Source organism: Alligator mississippiensis, chromosome 13 (genome assembly GCF_030867095.1).
Source record: "Alligator mississippiensis isolate rAllMis1 chromosome 13, rAllMis1, whole genome shotgun sequence".
NCBI lineage: Eukaryota > Metazoa > Chordata > Crocodylia > Alligatoridae > Alligator > Alligator mississippiensis.
The window spans coordinates 16,316,874-16,327,300 of record NC_081836.1 but is presented as its reverse complement, the minus strand read 5'-3'; positions in this window follow the sequence as shown (position 1 = coordinate 16,327,300).

Sequence of the window (10,427 nt, the reverse complement as noted above, 5' to 3'; positions counted from 1 at the left end):
AAGTGACAGTCTGTGTTTACATCCTCAAAGCAAAGCCACTGAGGGCTCTCCAAACACATGCTTACAGCACACTCCTTGCAGTGACAGTCTGAGACTCAGTGCAAGTGACCTGACATGATATTCTCAAGCCCAGAGATGTCACTCAAAGCAAAAAATATAAAGTGGAAAAGCTGTCTTCATGCCCAAGCACCTGCGTTCAGTTTTATGAAGACATAATAAGCAGAGGGCAGGCAGGAGGCAACATGCAGGTTTACAGCCACTGTGGTGATTGTGTTTCTAGAGCACTTTGCAAGCCAGAGGATTCCCTAAAACTTTTGTGTTAAATTCTATTTATGGGTGTGCACAGAAGAAGAACTAAGGGGCTTATCACCTGCAAGGAAGCAACTGATTGCAGCGATTAGATGCTGCTACAAAATAATTATTTTGCTTACAACTGAAGTGCAGCTACTGCTGGAGTGGAGCAGGGCAGCAATTTAATGACTGCACTGCATCTCTACACAGCAATAACATCCCATCCAGCTGAAGCTGCAGAAGGTAATTACCTGAGTCTGAATCTGTCCAGGACACTGGGGTTCTCTTTCCTACCCTTGCAAAAAAATTCTTTTAATGAATCAGGGCTGTAATCACCCCCGGTGGTTGGGGAGAGGTCACAAAGGCATATTTGCATATTGAATGTAGAGGAGCATAATGCCCTGGCTCCCAGTCCTGTAAGTGTAACTGCAAAGCTGATCACTCAAGTACTACCACAGCTACTGCTTTTCAGACCCAGCCAGAATGAATATGTGAATTCCCTAGAGTCTGGAACAAGGGGCAGTTGCCTTAGCAAAGTCCTTTCCAGTGGAAGACTGGCCCTGTTGCTCTAACAGCTGTGAAGTAGACCTGGGAGGAAAGCAGTTATATTCCTCTCTTCCCATTTTGCTGAGACAAACCCTGCTCTGAAGACCCCACCAATGTAACAATCACTACATCTACATCTGGGATAGGGAGATACACAGCTCTTTGCAGAAAACCCCTTGCAAGAGGAGGAACAGAGAGAAATAAAACTCCTTGCTGGATGCAGCCTGGTTAGTTGATGAAAGGGACTACATTATATGGCTGCATGTGACAACGGGAAACCAGATTCGATGACTGAGGAGCCTTGCTTTGCTCTTTTCCTTTGGAGTGCATTTATCTTTAATTAGCTTGTTAAATCTTGGGGAAGCAGTTAACCAAAGCCATGCTCCTGCAGTGCTGTAACTGCACTCCTGTAAAATGTCCAGGAAAGATCCACCTGTCAGGGAAAATCTTTTCTGTTTTTTTGTTACTTGCAGTGACCAGACACCACCTGGCTCAGCTACTTCTCCGTCTCAGATCGGTGACCAGCAGTGGGTTTTACCTCTTATGCATCTGTTTTGGCTGGCTCAAGTCCTCAGGGATATGACTCATCTTCTTAGCAATTGGTGTTCTTGAGAGCCAGGAATTAAACTATTGAGGTTTTCCAAACTTTTTTTATTGAATTTTCACAGGATAAGCCATAGAAGAACAACAACAATTAATCCATGGTGCCAGGGAAGGAGCAAGGCCACATGGTAATTATTTCAAAGGCAGTACAGGTATTTATAAAGGCACTGCTGCAAACACTTGCTAGCAAGCACTTTGCTCTCAGAGAAGCCCCGTTAACACCCAACAATAAACCAGATTTGAAGCCTTGTTTGTAGCCAGTTAGGCACTGAATGTGCAAAGACATGTACCTGTTTAACTTGAGTTCAGTGGAACTTGTCCACAGGCATAAGGTTAACAAGCTTGTAAGTCTTTACAAAATCGTGGCTTACATCATTCAGATTCTTTTCATACAGACACTGTCAGGAACAATTAAAATCAGTCCTCCTCAAAACCCCACCACCCCAAAGCAGTAGGCTAAGCTTCCCCAAGACATCCCTAACTGCTAGAGCCTGGATGTTGGTCTGTTCCCCTTAACCAGCTGTCCCCCTTTTGGGGGAGCATGTGTCCCTTAAAACCTCCTGGGCCTGTTGATCACCCTTCATCCCACAGGGACAGATTCACTTCTGGCACAGCCCATCCAGCAAGCTCAGCAGAGGGCCATACTAGAGTATCAAAGCTAGCAGCATTTGCATCAAGCGGTTCAAATTTGAGCTGGGGCTTTTTGCTTCAGCACACGTGCTCGGACATGCACTTTGGTGTGGAGCAAATTGTGCCACTTGGGGCAAAATAACCCTGCCTGGCTCCTCCTGGATCTGCAGCCAGGGAGAGCGAGAGCCCGGGCCCAGCAGTATAAAAATCTGCCCTGTCCTGGCCTCAGAAAGCCACCCTGGCAAGTAGCTCAGGGCTACTAGCTCTCAGGAGCTTTTGGGGACCAGCCAATTGGTACCTGGGGACACTACCCCTTGTGCCAGCTGGACTGCTGAAGCAGCCCTGAGAGTTCCCTGCACCCTCTACCCACTGCAGCAGTCTGGCAGTGGGAGCTGCTGCCTGGCTGTGACCTGCTGCGCACCTGCCAGACCCAGATGGGGACTGCACAGCCAGTAGAGGCATCTGCCTCTCTGGGCCAGCTGCCAGTGGACTGTGGTTGCAGGGTTGGCCTCTATGCAGCACTACTGCCATGTGTGCCCCCTGCCCAGCCATCTGCACAGCTATCGCCCGGAAGATGTTCCGGGCGTGGTGGCTTGCTTTGAACTGTCAAAGCATGTCCTCCTGGCCCCATTTGGCCAGGAGGTCAGCCACAGCCAGATGGGTCTAAGGTGCCAGCTCTGAGCAGGCAGGGTCCTGCCACTGGCCTCCCTAGCAGGAATCCTGGTGTTCCCTATTGGAAAACTGAAAAATCCCTAATAAAAAAAATACCCCCAAATCCATATTCCTCCACAAGTAAAACAAAAGACCACTATAAAGAGGGAGAGTGAGACAGAGACAGCCATCAGTTGGACAATGTTTTATTGATATATCTTACAGTGTTAAAGCAAGTCTCTTATAATAATAAAGTGAACTCTAAATACATTTCATGAATTCATGAATACATATTTTGCTGCCCTCCCACAGGACGATGGCCCCCACATAAGGGGTTTGTCCCCTACACAAAGGGTTCGGCCCCCCAACAGAGGGTTCAGCCCCCACACAAAGGGTTCGGCCCCGCAACAGGGGATTCGGCCCCCCAACAGGGGATTCATCCCCCACACAAAGGGTTCAGCCCCCCAACAGGGGATTTGTCCCCCACACATGGGTTTCGGCCCCCCAACAGAGAGTTCAGCCCCCACACAAAGGCTACGGCCCCCCAACAGGGGGTTCATCCCCCATACAAGGGGCGCGGCCCCCCAACGGGGGCCAAATGGCCCCCGCAGGGGCTACCACCCCCCCTGCAAGGCCCACATACCCCACCCCCCACCTGGCCCCATCCCCCACCAGCTGCTGCAGCCCCCGCAATGGCTGCCCCACCCAGCCCCACCCCCCGCTCCCCCAGACCCCCAAATGGCTGCTCCACCCAGCCTCACCCCCCAACTTGCACCCCCAGGCTCCCAAGGCTACCCCCACAACCCCAGGCACCATCATTAAAAAAAAACAAACCAGAAAAAGAACAGGAAAAAAAATGGAAAGAAAAAGCCTCTGCTTACCTTAGAAGCAGGGGTGGGGGGCTCCGGGGCCTCCTGCCAGAACCCCCCGGGCAGCACAGGGCAGCGAGAGGGGCAGCAGGGCCCGGGCTGGGGCTGTCACCCTGCCCTGCTCTGTGCAGGCGGGGCCCCAGGCAGCCAGACTGCAGCTGCAGCTGCCACTAAGTGCCAGGGGGTTTTTTTGGGTTTTTTTTTAAATATGGGGTGGGGGGCAGGGATCAGGGGGCTTGGAGGGATGAGGCCAGCCAGGGCAGGTGTCAGGGGCCCCGGGGGCCTGGCGGGGAGAGGGGCCGTGGCAGCAGGGGTTGGGGGCTTTGGGGAGGGAGCTGGTGGGGGGAGGGGCAGGGGGCTGGGGGAGTGGGCGGGGCCATCGGGTGTCCCCCCCCTCCCATGGTCCCCTCCCTCCTCCTCCAGCCCCCCCCAACCCCTTACTCACCAGCACCAGAGCCCTGGTGCTGAAACATGCAGCCTGGCTCGCCAGGTGTTTCAGCACCAGGGCAAGGGGCCAACCATAAAGACACTCTGGCAGCCAGAGTGTCTCCATAGAGGACCCAGCCTCCGGTTGCCTCTGACTGCCTCAGGTCCCGGACTGTGCCCTGCTCTGCTTTTTTAAACTTCAATTTTTTTAGACCCCTGGATATCATTTTTTTGTTCCCACACGTGTCTGTTGCCCCGCCTCAAAGGGGTTGAAGCGGGGCAAGAGGCACATGTGTGCTCATCTGGACGCGCCCTTAGAGTTTTGCTGGGAAACACATAAAAAGATTCACGACCACCAGCCCCTCACAGAGGCACTCCCCCTCACGCTCCTGCTATGGATGCACCTTGGTACTTTCATTCGACAAACCTCACTATCGACAGCTTGGAATATAGTATTAATAAATTTTTTAAGGCAACTCTAAATTCAGCACTAGTTCGTAGACCTTTCCCCACTTTTGCTCCCAGCTGAAGTTGTTGCATCTTGCTGAGGTTGGAAGGGATGAGCTAGGACTTGTCTTTCTCACTTTCTATTACTGGTACAGAGAGGTTGTGTTTGGGTTACAGTCCACTGCAGATGAAGACTTGGTTTCTATTAATGGAAGCACTTCATGTTGGTATTAGGTTTCAAACAAGGGTTGGGTTGCTTGCTTTGGGATATTTTGTTTACTTGTTTCAATGGTTTCAATGCAATGGCAAATGCTGTGGGTTTATACTCAGCTTGTCCCAGAGCAATAGAAAGACCTCTTGAGAAGTCCTTTTATACTAATGCAGAATCTAGTTAGGCAACCTTCTACTTTCCGCTCCTGTTAAATTTCCATATTGCTTACTGCTAATGTCACTCAATAACAACTGTGATCAACACAAACTAAGGGCCTCCTCCTGGAACATTCTGGCATGTCTACACATGCACTTTAATGTGTATTAACCTATTTTAATGAGCATTAAAGTATCGCTGAACAAAACCGTTCTCTTTACTTAATGCACATTAAGACAGGCTAATGCACATTTTCCTAATACCTCACACTGGAGGTACTAGATTTAATGTGCATTAACTAAAGTGTGTTAATGTACATGTAGACACGCCCTTTGTGTGGGCTGGTCACCCAATCTAGTCTGGTGAAAGTATTTCAAAGCAGCCAGCCTGATGGAGTAGTGCTGTAGTGGGGTTGCCCATTCTTGCAGTTGAGCTGCAAGTCTCATGGTACTTTAATACTCTTCTGAAGGCTGCAGTCCCCATAGTCCTGAGTTAGTTGGGACTGCTTTCAGAAAATTTCTATTCCTTGTGGCTGTAAAGGGAAAATCTGGAAGAAGTATCCCCAAGGCTTCAAAATCAACAGGCAAATTAAAAAAACACCCTAATGCATTATTCTAAAGCCCTGTGATTCTTGAGTCAGTCTCTTTTTTTGGGGGGTGCAGGGGAGGACATTTTCATGATCTGGTGACATTTGGGGCTAGTTGGTGGTGCTGATGGAGGTAATGAAATTTATGGGCTGCAGGACTAATTCCTTTGTCAGTAGTATGTTCTGAAGGAATTAGCTGAGGAGTAGCTACAGGTAGAATAAGGCCTTTCATTATTCAGTGTTGGATCTTAGCTAAACAGTGCCCTCATTGTGCCAGAATTTTGATGTCCTTTTCTGCTCAGGAAATGGTTTGTCTGTTGTTCTGATTTTTTTTTTTAATCTAAGCAGCTGGAGCTCAGTTTTTGCCTCAGATCCCACGCTGAAACATGCCTTGTCACTGACTGTTCACCTGGTCTTAGCAGTGATTCAACTCAGAGAGCTAATGTGCTGTGCACCCTGTGGGGTAGCCCTCCAGACTGCCGAATTTGAAGTCTCTTTGCACTTTTAAGTACACTATTTTAATTGAATAAGCAAAGCACAGACATCCTAGTGCCTAAGCACAGAAGGAACCATCTGGGATTTCCCCTTCTTTTCTTATCTGCTCCCTTCACAAAGACCCCACATCGCAGGGTCCCTTCTCATGACAGAAGGCTGATGCAGAACCCATCCAACCCACTCTGGGCATCAGTCACAGGAGGTCTCTTGAGAGCTGTTTCATTCCCAGAGTCACCTTCCCAGGGGAAAAGGCTATTTGCTCAGTACTCTGTCTCGCAGACAGCAAGCCCCAGGAACTTTCAGTAAATGCCATGTATTATCCATGTATTGCACCAAGCATACCAAGTGGTACTCACCTAAGCTTCCTCTGGGTTCCCCTGTAAGTTAGCCGCACCTCTTGCCTCCTGCTCAGGAGGAGTTACCTCTTGCTCAGGAGATGGGGAAGCCCAGCAGGGTGGCACTGAAAGAATCCATGCAGGCTGTTAGTAAAAAAAAAAAATCAGCCTCCTCCAAATGCATACTTCCCAACCTCAGCCTGCCACTACACTGCTGCTACAGGACATCCCATCCTGTTTCCATAGGATTTCTAATTATCCAGTGCTCAGAGATAATATGAGAGTGACAGTTCATACCAGCAGAGGATCTGATTCAATAACTTCCCATGATTTACAACCATGGTAGACTGGGCTCATATGATTTCTGGGTTGTTATCTGCAATCAAATGTGGTCCAATGGCCTCAGAAAGGATCTTATAGTGCCTACCCATGGTAACAGGAAGAACGTTGTTCATTACCAGCCCAAAAATGATCCATGGAGGACCTTGAGATGGGCTTCCAGGAATCTCCCTACAGAGACCACTGAGCTGGCTTTAAAGAGCCCACAACATATTTAGCAACAACATAATATTGATGGAAATTTAATAAACTTCAGCATGAAATATTTATCCCATTACACTGGCTTAAGTAATTTAAGCTGCTGAAATGAACATAGTGTTTTTATTTTTAATGAGGAGTCTGTAAAACAGACTCCTCTGTCATTGTCAGGTGTGTGTGGCACAGAGCGACAGTTTACACAAAGCAATTTTAATCTCCCCAAAGAAATAATGCTAAATAATGTAGAACACTTACTAAAATGTTTCCTATTTCTGGCAGAAAATCTAGACACGGTTAAGTGAGTGCAATGCACGTGAGAATGCTGGATGGGGGTCTCCATCCCTCTCTTGCTCTTTTGTCTGGCATATGCCGCACAAGTAGCTCTGACATAACCTGCGCTAAGTAGCTTTAACCTGGAGCCATGTTTATTGCACCAAGGACAGAAGCTACACATAAACCAGTTCAAGTGATCAGAAACTGGTTTAGACCTGTAACAGAACAGAAGTTCAGTGCACATAAACTGGTTTCAGAATGGCTGAAACTGGTTTAAAATAAACCTGGTTGAATGTAGCATCAGACTTAACTGACTTGGGTCAAACCAGTTTATGAAACTTCTGCTCCAGACCCCTTCCTGGTTCAAGTTAAATCACAGTCCCCTGGCATCCCAGCATGCTTTCTGGCCCTTGGCTAAGCTGTCTACTCCAGCAGAGAAGGGGTGGGGGCAGGAGAGGGCATGGACTGCCCCAACCCCTGGCAAACCCCAGCTGGGTTCTGGGCCAGGGAGGGGGGTTAAACTTCCCTTCCCCTGAGTACAGAGCTGCCCTGCCCTGCTAAAAACTTACTGATGGCTGTGACTATGGACTACAAATCCTAGAGGCACCTGGAAGCAGGAATAAGAAGTGATGAGCAACCCTGCAGAGTCCTGCTGCTGTGATTCTGGACTGCAAATCCCAGAGACCTCAAGGGCAGCAGGAAGAGGAAACGAACACACAGCCCATGCTAGCTACATGTCAGAGAGCCGAGTTTTAGCACTCCCCAGCTTCTGGCCTGAGCTACTCCAGGTATGTGGCTGCATTTCCTGAATCAAAAGTGAATGACTGCCCAGTTGTTTCTCAATTTAATCTTTGCAGCTTAGACTAACCTGCAAAGACTAAATTGATTCAGCCTCAGGCTTTCTGATTGTCTGTACTTAGCCCTGATGTTGGAATATATATTCCTAGACCAAAGGCCTGTAGAGATGCCATCTAATTCATGAGACATTCCCTAGTAATTTTTCCAGCTTGTGTTAAAAGCCTCTAGGGATAAGAGATCCAGCACTCACTTTGGAAGAGATGCCTGAAGACACATAGGTGCAACATATGCTTGCAAATTGTGGAGGGAGGACTTCAGTACAGTCACTGGCACTGGCACCCCTCTCCAGCCTTTGGTTTGCTATAGGGATTGAACACAAAGCCTGTCATGAAACAGCAGCAACAAGTGACTTCAAGTCATCCAACTTTGGTTCACATCTGCCACATCCAGTTGCCCTCTCAGCAAGAAACTTTGCAATGGGCTACATAGCTATCTCCTGGATCCCAAATCACACGAGGTTTGTTTCTATCCTATATCTCTGATTTTCAAAGGTGCCTAAGAACTAAAACAGGGACTGCAACACCAGCTATTGATCCAGAATCAAATTTGAATCAAATTTCACCAAAACCATCAGGGAAGACATGGGGCCACATCCTGCCTTCCAACTGAGACCCTCCCACTCCACCAAAAACCTCACCCACCCTAAAGAAAGCCTCTGTCCCACAGAGCCCAGATGGTCAAATTACAGAGATACCAGCGAACATGGAGAATGACCAGAGAGAGCCAGCCCAATGAGCTAGTGGCAGAAGTGGAGTCACAATGCAAATAAGCCCAGACTCCTGGGCCAGAGGACATGGAGGATGCTGCAAAGTGGGTGCACTCAGCCTTGGGAGGAGAAGTGTTTCCTCTCATATGTTAGCAAGGACAGGTCACTCCAGTTATCTGGTCCCAAAAGATGAAGGAGTGTGATGGGCAGAGAGGAATCAGCAAGCAGGAAAGAAGTTGGGAAAAGGGAAAACATTCTGGGGAAGAAATCCTCTTGAAAAATCTCATGGACAAATGGGCATGAATGATACTCTTTAGCCAGTGCTGGCACCTGCTGATTTTTGGGGCTCTAAGGATAATGCCTGAAATCTCTCAAAACAAAAAGGTACCCTGCAGCACATTTTGTCAGGCCTCAGGCCAATATTGCCAGAATCCTAATGAGCTAGCAGAGCATTGATGGAATTTTTAAAAAAGCAATATTGGAAGCAAGTGATAATGAGGAACAAAGGGAGATCCCAGTTTGTTAGCTTTATCACAGAACAATGGAACAATGAAAATTCCCAGCAGAAAGCTGGCTGGTACAGACAGCCTGGCAACTAAGGGTAACACTAACAAGCGGGTGGCTGCAGGAGCACCTGCTTTGAATCAGATTGGGCTGAGACTTAGGGTGCAGAAAGACCAGTAAAAGAACCTGTTGAACCAGCCCAGCACAGCAGGCTCTTCTGACAGGGAGGTAAGCCAGGGTGGTGGGGATGTCATTAGCTTTTAGTACAACAATTCCATGGGTAGCCAGCTGGGATAGTCTAACACTAACCTGGTTTCTGTAGAAGCAAAGACCAATGGGTGGGTAAGGCCTTAGACCCAGGCACTAATGATGTTTGGTTCTATTCTGCTCTTTATTCCCCTGGAGGCTCTGGAGAAATAAAGGATGTGAAGTGGCTATTCCCCTGAGAAATAAAAAGACTTTCTTGCCAGTATTGAGCCACTGCACTGGAGGTATGGGTTTGTGTATGGGTGAGTGTGTATGCTGAAAAGGAGGGGTTGCAGATGGGTGGAGAATGGATGTGCTCTAGGAAGAAGCCACCTGTGCCTTGTGAAACCAGCCGATATGTGCAGAGGCATCATGCCAGGAGCAACTCATCTTTTTTTTTTTCCAAATCAAAGCTTAGTAAACAAAAAAATACCCAATCACCCTGCATCTTGGACTCTAACATAAAGTTCATCACGGGGGCACAGAATGGAATTGGTGAGGTTTTATTCACCAAGGCACCCCCGGGAGTAACAAGAAATAATGGCCGCAAGCTAGCAGAGAGCAGATTTAGACTGGACATTAGGAACAACTTCTTCACAGTTAGAGTGGCCAACGGGCTCCCAAGGGAGGTGGTGCTCTCCCCTACCCTGGGGGTCTTCAAGAGGAGGTTGGATATGCATCTAGCTGGGGTCATCTAGACCCAGCACTCTTTCCTGCCTATGCAAGGGGTCGGACTCGATGATCTATTGAGATCCCTTCCGACCCTAACATCTATGAATCTATGAATCTCCTGAATTCAGTCTTGCAGGGCACCTGAAGTAGATCTATGAGCGTTGGGACTGTGCTTCTGAATCTCAGCAATAGTGGTAACTCCTGACCAAATTGTCTCCCCAAAAAAAGAGACAGCAGGTGTGGCTAGAAGGAAGCAAGGGGGGTACTAATTGCTGGGTTGGCTGGGAACAGAAGATTATCATGGCTACAATGTGCAACAGCTGCAGCTATGTGAATCCTCAAGGCCCCCCAGCAAGAGAATCGTGCACATACTCAGCAGCCTGGC